Consider the following 14,463-nt stretch of genomic DNA (forward strand, 5'->3'; position numbering starts at 1 on the left):
TAATCGGAAGTGAAATGTGCACTGACCCATGTGCACTCGAAGAAATGCTCGTCTCGGATACCAATAAGCTATTTGCTGTGAAGTAATTTCTCATGCAGCACGCCATTATGCCACTGTCTAGTGCTCATCGCACAGCACGTCGCCAGTGCAGTCAGCAGTGCTCGGTTCGGTTGTACACGTTAAATGACCTGCAGCATATGTGAGCTATTGCAGCCCCTGATAGGTAAAAAATACGCCTCTTTTTTAACACACACACATACCTGTCTATGGTATCATCATGCTGCGGTGCGGTTCTGTTGGCGCGTAAAAACCGGAAATGACATTCGAACAGTCACACCATGTGCAAGGTGAACAGTAGTAGGGTGGGTCAAGTTTGTATGGTGGATCACAATCACCTGTTCACCACAGCTCTTCCGATGTGCATTGAGGTCCCCAACAACGGTGCCAAATTTGGCGGGAGAATTTTTAATTTTGTATGGGAAACGAAACGAACCTATTAATTTGCTTGCCAAAAATTCAAATAGGGGAAATGGATGTAATTTCGGCCTAAATGCCCCTAATTTGGGCCCATACATAAATTCAGCAATCGACTAAATTTTCAATAGCGACCAAAAACATCCATTAGTACCATCCCAATGACGCGTTCATCTAGATAAAATTAATAAATAACAGGTTTTTAGCTATGGGCCCAATCTTAGAACCATAGGCCAACATTAGAGCCATTTCCCCTATTTGAATTTTTGGCAAGCAAATGAGTAGGTTCGTTTCGTTTCCCATACAAAATTAAAAATTCTCCCGCCAAATTTGGCACCGTTGTTGGGGACCTCAATGCTCATCGGAAGGCATTCGAACTTCATGCAAGTTCTACAAAATTCGGGAAAGTCTTACAAGTTTCAGGAAAATCCTGTGAACTACTGTGATGACCTACGACGGTTAGGAAATCTCTCCGAACCTTCAGAAAAGTTCTACAAATTTCAGAGAAGTCTTACGAACTTCAGGGAAGTCCTTTAATCTTTGGGGAATAACTACGAATTTTACAGAACTTTCTACAGATTTAATGTAACTTCTACGAAATTTAGGCATTGCTTAAAACTTAGGGATACTCTTATGACACTTATGGATTTTTCCGAGCTTCAGAGAAGTCTTCAATACTCTTGGGAAGTCCTCTGAACTTAACATAGTTCTCCAAGCTCAAAAAGTTCCTAGAACTTCCGAAAAGTCGATTGAACTACAGGTAGTCCTACGAAATACATGGGAGCTCTCCGAACTTCAGGGAATTTCCAAGAAATTAAGGAAAGACCCACAATTTTTTGGAAAACCCTTCGATATTTAAAGCCTTATGCACTTCAGGAAAGCTCTTCTAAATTTAGGGTCCTCATATATTCAGTTAAGTCCTTCAAACTTCAGGGAAGTTCTCAGATCTTCGAGGAAGTTCTTCGAACTGAAGTCTTACGAACTTCTGAGAATTTCTACAAACTTCGGGGTACTTCTACGATATTTAAAAAAATCCTATGAATTTCAAAAAACTCCGAACTTCAGGGAAGGCATAAGATCTTAAAAAAAGTCGTTCGAACTTCGGGGAAGTCCCATGAAATTCAGGCAATACAAACTTCAATGAACCCTTCACGAAAGACCTTAACGCTCCAGGGAAGTTCTACGAACTTTAGGGAGTTTCTATGGACTTCAGCAGTCAGTCTTTTTAATAATAAGAGTTATTAAACCAGCGTTGTTTATGAAATCTTTTAATCATATGATTTTGATGTCATAATGTAATCAAAATTCCGTTAAATAAAATCCTTAATCGTTGACAATTTGCGAAAAATTTAAACAAACTGGAAATCCGTAAAATTGTTAGAAGCAAAGGTTTGTTTAAAGAGTCCTCATTCATATCACATTTCGCAATTTCACCTTGAGATAAATTAGCCCGTTGGTTAAAAATCTCAATAATAAAGTTAAAAAAATCGCAGTTTCAACAAGTTGCAAAAAGAATATTTTTTCAGCACGAGTTGTAGTTTATCCAACGAGGCTTGCTGAGTATTTCAGCGGTGTCAAAAGTCGTTTTGCTATTTTAAAACTGTTTTGTTTTTGTATAGCCATTTCGGCGTTTTATAAGAATGAGAATTTCTTGAAAGCAATAAAGAGTAGTTTAAGGGTGTTATATCATGGACATTTCAAGATCTCCAGATTGCGAAAGTTGAGCCAAGTTCAACAGAGAACTTTTGACCAATTTAGATATTTTTAGATAGTTTCATGATATTCAGCGAAGTTCCGAGTACTTCAAGAACGATCAGATAACTTCAAAACAATTCCATTAACTTAAGAAAAATTGCAGCGACTTACAAGGAGTTCCGTGGAATTCTGGGATATTCCTAGAATTCTATGATTGATCCGAAAATTTCAGAAGCATCAGGGAATTATGTATTTATATCAGAAAGTTTGTCGGAACATTGAACAAATTTAGAGAACTTCGGGTAAACATATTAAACTTCAGGGAGGTCCAGATAAGTTCAGGAAAAATAAGTGATTTAAGGCAATGTTATGAGCGTTTATAAAACTTAAGCAAAATTGTGGAAACTTCAAGGTAATTCAATTAACGTCAGTAAAATTTCGGGTTCTTACAAAAAAAAATTGAGAAATTCAAGGCAGGCTAGAGAACTTTACGGAAATTCGGAAATATTTTAGGCAGTTTTAATATCATCAGGAAATACTAGACTATTGAAGAGGTTATGAATTAGGGGAAATGTCGGCTTCGGCAATACCTTAACCTATTATCGTCAGGGGGTAAACAAAGTCCTAGAGCACTCAAATTTGGCCAATAGTTGCTCTGAAACACAATGTTTCCACATGCCAAAATTGAGCTCCCAACGACGTTGTTTACCCCCTGACGATAATAGGTTAAGGTATTGCCGAAGCCAACTTTTCCCCTAGAGAACTTCAGATATTTTATGAAAATTGTTGAAGTCTGTGGTTCACGGAAGCTAAAACATTTTTAGGACAGCTCAATTAAATTCAAGGCAGCACAACAAGCTTCATGAGAACTGCAAAAACTTAAGAGAAGTTTCGAGAACTTCAGGAAAAAAAAAACAGAGAACCTCATAGCAGTTCCGTTAACATTGGAGAAATTACATAGATTTAATAATGTTTCGAGAACTTCAGAGAATTTAGAGAAGATCCATGACCGTTAGGAAAATTGAGGAAACTTTAGGAAGTCCAAAAAAGTTCAGGAAAGTTTAAAAATGTGAGGAGAAGTATTGTGAGCTTCAGGCTAACTTCTCAAACAACAAAAGAATTTCAAGGCAGTTTCATTAGCTTCAGGAAAGTTTTGGGAATTTTCAAGTAGTTCTGAAGACCTTAAAATAGTCCATTCCATATTCAACGCAAAATTTTCATGAAAACTCACTCGAATTTATTCTAGAAATTCACTTTAAACGCTTCGCTGAATTCTCTAAAAAATCTTATCATAACATACTTCTCTCAATTATTTTGAAATATTCCTTAAAATTCCGATGGAACTAACCTTTGAATTCATGTTTCTTTGAACTTTCCTCGGAATTACCTTTAAATTCTTCGCAGTAAGAAATCCTTTGGAAATATAATTTTAGAATTTTCATTGAATTCATTTCAGGTTTTCTTTTTGAATCTCACTCCTTCCCTTGGAATTCTACTCATATTGAATGTCTCCTAAGAATTCATTTGCATTTCTCTCCACAAATTCCATTGAAATTTTTCCGAATTCCTTTGAAGATCTACTGGAGGTATTATCGTATTTAATTGTAATTCTCCTTTTAGCAGCCCCCTTCCATCCTAAGTATTCTCCATAAATGTACAAGGACTTATGCTCCGTATTCAGTTTCTCCCACAAATATCACGAAATTATCCTCAGAATGTCCTCCGAAGTTCACAGGAGCTCTGCTCCTCAAAAATTCCTATAAGTTTTCGTTAAAATTTACTTTGCATTCAGGATTTTCTTGGAATTCTACTCTCGCGTAACCTCACTTTTTACCTGTGCACCAACTTTCAAAAACAGATTTAATGCCATTTTCATACTCGAATCGGTTGAAAAATATACTTAATCTTCTAGTTAACTCGATAACTCTCCATTGCAAGCAATATTTTGATATTTTTTTTTTTGGTTTTGAGAGTTGGTGTACAGGTAGATTGAGATTAAGGCGACGCCACTGTCAAAACTATCTCAGGCTTGACATGAATTCTAAAATTGCTCAGAATTTGCTTGAAAGCAGATTGCACTTGATATTTTTCGCAAAGATTTTTTCCCCCCAGAACTCCCTTGGGATGAGGTCCTTAGAAATTATAATAAAATTACTTGGGCATGTAGAATTATGCAAAGAAGTTGACTTCATATTCTTGAAGTATTAGGGTTAACTACCCCATTTCCGGCCTGTTAAGCACAACCTGCACTTAGTCTTACTTAATCTAGCGCAGTTTAGCACCAAACGGAATGTTATTATTACTGATGGCTTCCAAATTTATTTACCTTTCCGTATGTACCGTAAGATTTAATAAAGAGAAACCAATCGTTGAGATATTGTCAAAAAAAAAGTCTTGCACTGCTTCATGATGCCAAACTAGGCCTAACGAATTGAAACGCTATTGAAACGCCAATGAATTCACTTCGGCCTATTAGATGAAGATAAAAATTGATTCGGTCGGAGAGCTTCTTTTGTTTTTGGGAATAATGGGTGCAAACCTTGATATCACGCGTTCTCATTGACTTCGTTCCGTAACTTATTAACTAAAGTATCGTACCAAACGCACAATTGACTTGTTAACTCTGAAATCATGGATTTATTTGAAGTTTTCTGCTCGATAGGCCCAAAATGGGCGATTAGGCCGAAGTAGTGCTCTACCCTATAATTTTTGAATACTGAATTTCAAAAAAAAAAGTGGAAATATGCATATTCCAGAACCAATGACATCAATTAAATCAATTATTACTGATTTTGCATTCATAATTTTTAGCTGAATACGGGCCTGGCGTAAATGGTTAGCATCCACGTTTCTCACGCTGAAAGACTTGAGTTCAAATCTCACCCCGGATAAGTCACAAATGACCTAAAATGTGTTAAACAAAACAAATAAACAATAATTGTTAGTTCAACGACAGATGAATTTAAATTAAATTGTCATCAAGACGTTAAGAGCAGAACATGAAATTAAGTTGCTTTCATTTAAAAGACTGTTTACTGCATAATAAAAGAACATTATGTTATCAGACATATGTCCTAATCTAATCTAATCTAATCATGAAAGCGTTCATTATGCCCAATGCTTTCTTTATTGATTAGTAGGTAGGGGAAATGACGGCTTCGGCATGCCAGACTATTTTCGGCAACCCAAATTGAAACACTATTTTCACTGGATTTTCTTACGAAAACACTTCGCTGAATGCATGCAAACGATTCTTTATGCTTTCAGCTTCAATTTGACTATATTTTTACCACTGAGAAAAAGCAATCTTGCAGGTTTTTCTTGAAATGAAACACACGCACTACAAATTGTAGCTGATTTCGAGTTGCCGATAATAGAACAGCAGATTTACATGCAGTTCAAATGGAACGGTTGCCGAAGAAAAACTGGTTGCCGACAATACTCGCTCTCACTAGAGAAGTTTGGAGCTTTGTAAAAGCGTTTCAAAACAGTTTTTGACAATTCTTTCGACTGAAATTGTTAGAGCAGCTGGCAGCAAAAGATTGTTAACAAACCAATACTGCATAAGTGTGCGCTCCATAGAGAAAAAGGCTATAGAAAGAAGGTCGCTGCTTAGGTTGCCGAGAATACGTAAATTCCCCTAATTGAAAATATTATATGAAATTAAAAAAAAAACTTATTCCACTCCTCTCACGTGAATACATCTTTCAAAAACGATTAAATGCGATTATCAAATAGAGCATCCTTCCTTCTGGCTTAATGTGTCGTACGTAAATCATAGAAAATATAAATCACAATCGCTAATTGCCGATAAGAATCTCATGCCTAGTAAACCCGTTCAAGCGGATTCCTGTTCAATCATGATCGACAACCCTCCACAGCGATTGCACCAATTGCATGCATCGTCGATCGTCAATCTAAATCCATAATCTAAAATCGTCTAAAACCGAATCGAACACACGACTTCACAGCTGACGGCTCGGCAGTGTAACCTTCCGCGCTACGTTTTCGATGAGCCAATATTGTGCAATCCGAATGGTGGCTTCATTTTCCTCATCTTCATTTGCTCGGTGCTCGCTCGCTCACCAATCACCAACAACAACAAAAACCATCCAGCCAATCTGCGATCGCGCGCAGTGATGCTGATGTGTAACAATGCACAAATCCGCGGCTCTACGCCGCCACCGCTGCAGCGGTGATGTAGCTTTTTGTATAGTCTGTTGTGCTTAATAGCAGGAATGTAAACAGATGAAACGACGAAGTACAAGCGTCCTGATCGCAGTCAGTGCTGGTGAAGATGCACCGTGTGAAATTAATCTAACCGATGATGCAGCGCGCGAGATCAGTTTAGGGGAGTTAATGTCATGTTTTAAATTTTGACATGTCTAAAAGAAACTGTCTCACCGCACATCTGAGTCGATATTATGCAACAACTTTGAAAGTTCAACCCTTCCTGCTTAACCTCCTGTCCCACCAATACAATAGGAGTGAGAAGGGCAAAACATAAAAAAAAAAACTCCTCTAGAGATACCACATTGCAGTATCGAAGCTAAACTTTTTTTTCTCGTCGAGCGAGCCATCCTCCGGGGACATCTGCATACTAAAGGCAAGAAATACGAGTTCGCATAGGCGAAACAAGATGTCAACCAGTTTTTTTGTTGCCACTTGCCGCTTGTTTCTATGCATCGTCGAAAAAAGCCGCAAGTTGTTGCTATCCGAATCTTCCGTGCTCCGAGTGTGTGGTGCTATCCGGTGTGTGCCAGATATATAAATATCAAGGTTTCAATTCTTCATCGTCTTTCTGGTTTCTGCTGCTGCTGCTGTGTAGGGTGGAAGCGATTGGGGATTATATCAGTGGCCCTCTTTTGTCTGTCTTCACTCGGCTGTCTGTCCACTATGCATATTTGAGATCGGTGTAAGATCGTCGTCAACGAATTTCGTTGAACTCTACACTATAAGGTTTTTGGCAACGTTCCTAATCCTAGGACGTGAGCATGCATCTGACACTGACAACCTGTCAATTTGGACGCATACAAGCCGTAAAGCGTGCACGCATCGCAGCCGGGATCCAACTGTTGAGAACATTCTCACACCTCATCTCCCACCTAGACGTAATTAATCCATCAACGGCGACCGCATAACAGTCCAACACATTGTCTGCATTTGTAAGCACAGCACACCTGCACGTTAGCAGCAGCATTCGCATCCATCAGCCCGAGCAGGAAAACCAAATGCTAAAGGTATCGATTTGTCAGTTGCCGTGACGATTGAGTCGTTGCAACGTTTGCCGATCGCTAGAAATCCGTAACCATATGACCTCGATTGCAGCGACAACGACTATGACGATGAAGAGCATCATGTTGCCGGCTAGCAGCGAATACGACGACGACGAAGGCCTAAAACATCGATACATTTCAACATTGAGGAAGTCAACAGTAGCGAAATATTTTCCCACGAATCGAATACCTACCATTGCCACCTGAAGCACCACGTGCTCGACATAATCCTTCTCGTTGTCTTCCTCCCTCCCATGTGCATACCTGCGAACCTCTTTACTTCTTGCACAATTGTGTACCATTTTGCTGTCAGTTGACGACATTCCACGACCGTGCGCGTGACATCGCAAAACGGAGTAAACGACCTTTCGGTGCGTGCCACACCCTCGCTGCCAGCTGATGAGTGATGAGTGCTTGCTGTTGGCTCATTGTCTGTATTTAATTTAGTGTTTGACATTTTAAATGCACGGTGATATTTGTGCTCGTAGTGGATACATACAAGTACTCTGGTCATAAAAAATAGTACATCGTTTCAATGAAAATTCAAAATGCATACAAATTTCTGCTATGTTGTCTGCTTGTTCATTAAGTACTCAGGTTTTATCAGTAAACTTTGTGCCTTGATCGACCATTAAGCCATTAAGAAGTTAGAGCAATTTTAGTAAATCGATTCTTATTTGACTTGCATTTTTTCTGTTATTTCTAATTTTTCTGTTATTTCTAAAAGAACAATGAACCCCGGGTGGCCAACGATCCGATGAGAACTGGGAAATAACCGGGCATTTGAAAAGTAACACACACTCAAATTGTTCTAACTTGTTGAGTATTTGTTGATTTCATCAGGTCGCAAAAGTTTTCAAAATGGCGGCAAAATAACTGCGCGCACTAAAAAGTTTTGCACGAGTACTTTGAGAACAAGGATCTGTCGCATCGTGTCATCGGAAAAAAGCTGGGAATCGCGAACTCCACGTTGTCTGGTATCATAAAACGATTCGAATAACTTCTGAATGTTGATCGGAAGCGAAGATCCGGAAAAAAAGCCGTCAGGTCAACGAGAACGATCACAAACGCGTGGTTGGGGCCTTTAAACGGAAACCGAACGCCTCAGTTCAAGATGTAGCTAAAAAGTTGCATGTGAGCAAGACTTTCGTGCAGAATACCATAACTCGAGCTGGACTACGTACGTTTAAGGTGCAGAAGTCCCCAAACCGTGACGAGAAACGACCAGAAGTTAACGAAACCACACTGCTGCGTAATGCATGACGAGACATATGTGATGGTGGACTTCAACCAGATTCCAGGAAACCTGTATGTGACTGTCAAGGATAAGTGTGATGTTCCCGAGAACCTCCGGACACAGAAGATGTCGAAGTTCGCCAAGAAATTCTTAATTTGGAAAGCGATTTGTACTTGCGGAAAGCGGAATACACCTTTCGTTACCGCAAGCACCATGAATGGACAGGTGTATTTGGAAGAGTGTCTCCAAAAGTGGCTTCTCCCTCTCCTGAAGGCTCACGACGGTCCGACGATCTTCTGGCCGGATTTGGTATCATGCCACTATACACGAAGGACGTGCTAGAGCGGTATAAGGCGAATGATATCGATTTCGTGCCGAAAGATCTGAACCATCCAAACACTCCGGAATTGCGCCAAATATAAAAAAAATACTGGACCATGATGAAGGAGCACCTTCTAAAGTGGTTAAGAATGTAGAAGAAATGAAGAAAGCATGGGTTAATATACAGAAAACTGTCGATTCTGAGATCGTGCAAAACCTTATGGCTGGGGTTAAGGCCAAGGTTCGCGAATTCGGATGTAAAGGCGAAATAAAAAAAATGAATGATGCCAAAACTAACTTTAATCGTTTCTTTTTACTCGCTGAAAATTTGGTGATAATCGAATAAAAACTCGAATTTTGAGAATGAATTTTGTGATTTCAAACGGTAAACCTTTTAAATCCGAGAATTCGGTGGGATAATTATAAGTTTATTAAAATGTAAAATGAACAAATTTACTATAACTGATGATGTTTTTTGGAAGCAAATTATTATTAAAGTTATTACAATTAAACATCAGAAATTTCCATGGTCTCTTATCCACGAAGGTTACAATTTTGTCAAATTATGTGTTGCTTTCTCAAATGGGTTAATATCTAAAGGGTGATACGGTCAAAATTTGGTCAATATCAACTTGACGTATTTCTTTCAATTTTGCATTTAAAAAACCTGAACACCCCTCATTTTAAAGGTGTGTGTGTGTAGAATGTTGCTCCTATTTTGATTTTGGAATTCACTCTTCCTTTGTCAAAATGCCGTCCAAGCAAGAAGAGCAGCGTATCAAAATTTTGCTCGCGCATCGCGAAAATCCGAGCTACTCGCACGCAAAGTTGGCAAAATCGCTAAAAGTTGCCAAATCAACCGTTACAAATGTAATTAAAGTGTTTGGGGAACGTTTGTCGACAGCCAGGAAGTCTGGATCGGGGTGAAATCGAAAACCGGAAGCCGCTGAGACGACAAAGAGAGTTGCCGGTAGTTTCAAGCGAAACCCTAACCTCTCTCTCCGAGATGCCGCAAATAAGCTGGGTGTATCGTCTACAACCGTGCATCGAGCCAAAAAACGAGCCGGACTATCGACTTACAAGAAGGTAGTGACTCCAAATCGCGATGATAAACAAAATACGACGGCCAAAGCGCGATCCCGGAGGCTGTACACGACGATGTTGACGAAGTTTGACTGCGTGGTAATGGACGACGAAACCTACGTCAAAGCCGACTACAAGCAGCTTCCGGGACAGGAGTTTTATACGGCAAAAGGAAGGGGAAAGGTAGCAGATGTTTTCAAGCACATGAAACTGTCAAAGTTCGCAAAGAAATATCTGGTTTGGCAAGCCATCTGTACCTGTGGCTTGAAAAGCAGCATTTTCATAGCTTCCGGGACTGTCAACCAAGAAATTTACGTGAAAGAGTGTTTGAATAAACGTCTGCTGCCTTTCCTGAAGAAACACGGTTGTTCCGTACTGTTTTGGCCGGATTTGGCATCTTGCCATTACGGTAAAAAGGCCATGGAGTGGTACGCCGCCAACAACGTGCAGGTGGTTCCCAAGGACAAGAACCCTCCCAACACGCCAGAGCTCCGCCCAATTGAGAAATACTGGGCTATTGTCAAGCGGAACCTAAAGAAGACCAAAAAAACTGCTAAGGGCGAGCAGCAGTTCAAGGCAAACTGGCTTTCTGCGGCGAAGAAGGTGGACAAGGTGGCTGTACAAAATCTGATGACAGGGGTCAAGCGTAAGGCCCGGCAATTCGGATTTGGAAAAGCGGAAGCCTAACTGAATATTTTTCCTGAATTTTATACTAATTGAACTTGAAAAAGAAATTTAATTTGATTTTTTAAATAAACGATTTCACCGATTTACACGCGTTTTCCCTTGACCAAATTTTGACCGTATCACCCTTTAATATCAAAACATTTTTGTTAATAATTACCTTGGAATTTGCTCAGAATCATCATACACGGATAGAAATCTCCTTATACCTTTTGGCAAATTTCTATTGTTGATTATTCATAAAATGTATAAGTCAACTAATAAGCAGACGCCTTGCAAAAAGTTAATGAAGATCATGTGTCAAATGAAATGTATAAGCGGTCACACATACCTTTTATGCATTCTTATAGGACCTATGTGGTTTGTCTTATGGAACGTATAAGGTTGATGTTTTGGCAAAAATGTATAAGTGAAACACATGAATAAAATAATTGATTTTAGTTTCGTGTAGGATTCTCCTTATACACACAAGAAAAAAAACCCCTGGAATTCCCTTTGAAACTCTTATGAATTTCCTTGGAGTCCTCCATATAATTCCTTTTATATTATCTTTTATATTCAATTCCTTTGAAAATGTTCTCAACATTTTAATCATATTAGTCGTCAGGAATCCTCTTGAGTCTATACCTTTGGAGATTATCTTCAGAACTATTTTCGTCTAAGTTCTCTTGGAATTATCCTTAAAATTCACTTGCTATCCTCCTAACGATCCCCATAAATTCTACTCAGAATCAGCTACGAATTCTCTTTGAAGATTTTTTCACAACTCCCATGGAATTATTTAGCAGTTCCACGCCAAATGACAAACCGATCAAAATCGGCCTTCTCCAATTTGCAAGGAAATTATTTGTAATGGGCAATTATTTACATTTGTTCTAAATTCGACCATTTTGGATCTTGTAATTAAAAAAAAATGCGTAGGGTAAACGCTCCTATAGTTGCGGTACGTTAGAAGCGTTAGGTTCCTATAGTTGTGTATGGAGACTCCGTACACAACTATAGGAACCTAACGCTTCTAACGTACCGCAACTATAGGAGCGTTTCCCCTACTTGTAATTTTTCTATTAATCGGAGTGTTTAATTGAAAAATTTAAATTCTTTTGGCGCCATTTCTTAAGACTTTCAATGATATTTTGGTATCAATGTTTTTAAAATCTATTGATAAATTGCAGAGTAATGATTTTTGAAACATTGCCAATTTGTCGTTACACAGCGTGTTCGGAGTGTTAATTGTTGCATGAAAACGTCACTTCTAATCGAAATGACATCTGAGGCAAAGTTGTAGAGAAAAATAAGGTCTTTCTAGGAAAAATATACTCGGTAATTGTTTTTTTTAATTTTTAGTAAAAATCCATGTGTTAAAAAAAACAATTAATTTATCGTGTATTATGCTGAACAAAGCAGTGTTTTTGGACGCATCTAGTCAAACAGTTGAAGTTTGAAATCTTCCAGATTTATGTAGTTTTCCATTGTTAATAGCAGCATATTTTGAAGAATTATGACCAGAACAGAATTGGTTGGAGGCGAACCGGCACAGCATCGACTCCCATGTTAACATTACTTTATGTCAAAGTTAAAATAGGGGAAAAGTTGGCTTCGGCAATACCTTAACCTATTATCGTCAGGGGGTAAACAACGTTCTTGAGTGCTCAATTTTCGCATGTGGATACACTGTGTTTCAGAGCAACTATTGGCCAAATTTGAGTGCTCTAGGACTTTGTTTACCCCCTGACGATAATAGGTTAAGGTATTGCCGAAGCCAACATTTCCCCTAACTGATGTTGAGAACTTGTAACAAATCAGTAATCATCAATAAATCAAGTTCGCAACTTTAAATTTCAAAGTTCGACATTTCAAATATTTATGCTAGTGTTGGACCCTGAACAGTTCTCACGTTCCCTAATCTTCTTTTTAATCCCCTCCGAAATACACCCTGAACCATAAAGGTTTTTTTTTCTAAATCCAGAATCATATAATTTTCTAAGCATGAAATCTGTGTCCAGATGATTTGTTGATTTCAATACTCTCCACAATCGAAACGTTTGTCCGTTTGGTTCCACATTTGGACAGTCCGTTTGGCTTTGCTGGATTTGTCTTCGTCAGTCTGTGTTTACTATATCGTCTGTAGTTGACAGCTTTTTTGGATACGTCAAATTGACATCCGCATGTCTAACCTGGACTGTCTTCTTTTTTTTTGACTCTTTATTTGTTCCAAATTCAAAATAAATAACATTTCATTTTAACCTAGGTGCTCCAGCTACTACAGTAACTTACCAGCCTTAATTGTTATGATATATATCTAAATAATTTTACCAGTGGCGTCCCGTAACCTCACTTTTTACCTGTGCCTCAACTTTCTAAACCAGATTTAATGCCATATTCGGTTGAAAATACAACTTAATCTTCTAGTTTACTCGATATCTATCCATTGCAAGCAATCTTTTGATAATTGTTTATGTTTTGAGAGTTGGTGCACAGGTAGATTCTGGTTAAGGAAACGCCACTGGTTTTTACATTGTTCCTGCCTTGGCAATTCAGTATTTTAAACAGGTTTTTTTTAAACCTGCATGTCAGTATAACAATTTACATCTTAATACTTAAAACTAACACTAAGTCTTATCTCAGTATAAAGGGAATTAATCATTGTAATTGAGGATTGCAACGATTTTTGCCTGAAATTATTAATTATTTTGTTGGACATTTGTTCTAAAGTCTCAACATTCGAAATTCTATGTACTTCGGTAGTACTGTACCAGGGAGTCAACTTCAAAATCATCTTCAGAACTTTGTTTCCTTTGAAGTGCTTTTTTCCTGGTAGTGCAACGACTAGACCATATTAGCACAGCGTAAAGCATGGTCGGACTTAATTCACGAAAATCGAGTTTCTTCTTTATCCATAAACTATAAGCAATGGGAAGTTCCCATCCTTAATCACACTTAATCGGATATCAAATTACAATTCACAGTGCCACTTGAGTGAGCTCGAATTAATCGTTGGTGTCGACCGTATAGAGGCCACTTTACCCGAAGAGCAAAGCTAACCAACGCACGCGATTACGGTGCTTCGTCATAACCAAAATTACGTGATAGGTTGATTAGTTCAAATTCGATCATAAATCGATTGATTGAACACCAATAAACCTTCCAAATAGCTCTTTTTATCGCTGTTTAGTATCTTTATTGCTATTTTCTAACTGAAATTTCAATCGAATTGCAATGAGTTGCAACCAAATCCATTCGGTTCGTGAGCTGTCAATTGTCAATCTCCTCGGTCGCGGATTTTTCCATTCTCCAAAAAGTGGTAAACTGCAAATGCGTGACATTAGGCATTCTTTCGTCCTTCGAATCAGCAATTCACGGGGCTAAACAGCAAGAGATTGGTGTGTGTAGTGAGTGTTTGTGTGTTTTTTTTGTTGTTGCTAATTTCAAGTTCCACCGTGTCACTGTTGCCATGTCGCGGGAGTAGAAATTAGCATTGATCAATCTCAATGATCGGGGCGAGTGCAATTTTAGCCGCCACGCGAAAATGTGCGAAAGGATGCTAATACGCTTGATGTATTCACGAGTTTTTGCTTGGGAGCTCTGCGAGGTTTGATTCGGAAACGGCTTCACATATAGCGACGTCGAAATGGACTTTGTGAGATTTTTGTGTGTGTGTGTGTGAGAGTTGTTGATATGTGTGTCTTTTTTGTC

The 14,463-nt window shown here is 38.6% G+C and overlaps 1 protein-coding gene across 10 annotated transcripts in view; it reads left to right on the forward strand.

Moving 5' to 3' along the window:
• Positions 1-14,463, forward strand: part of Larp4B (La-related protein 4B) — a 143,504-nt gene that overhangs the window by 84,066 nt on the left and 44,975 nt on the right. The gene's annotated exons all lie outside the window — the stretch shown is intronic.

This window comes from Ochlerotatus camptorhynchus, unplaced genomic scaffold (genome assembly GCF_037179485.1).
Source record: "Ochlerotatus camptorhynchus isolate MF236.1 unplaced genomic scaffold, CSIRO-AGI_Acam_v1.1 ptg000434l, whole genome shotgun sequence".
NCBI lineage: Eukaryota > Metazoa > Arthropoda > Insecta > Diptera > Culicidae > Ochlerotatus > Ochlerotatus camptorhynchus.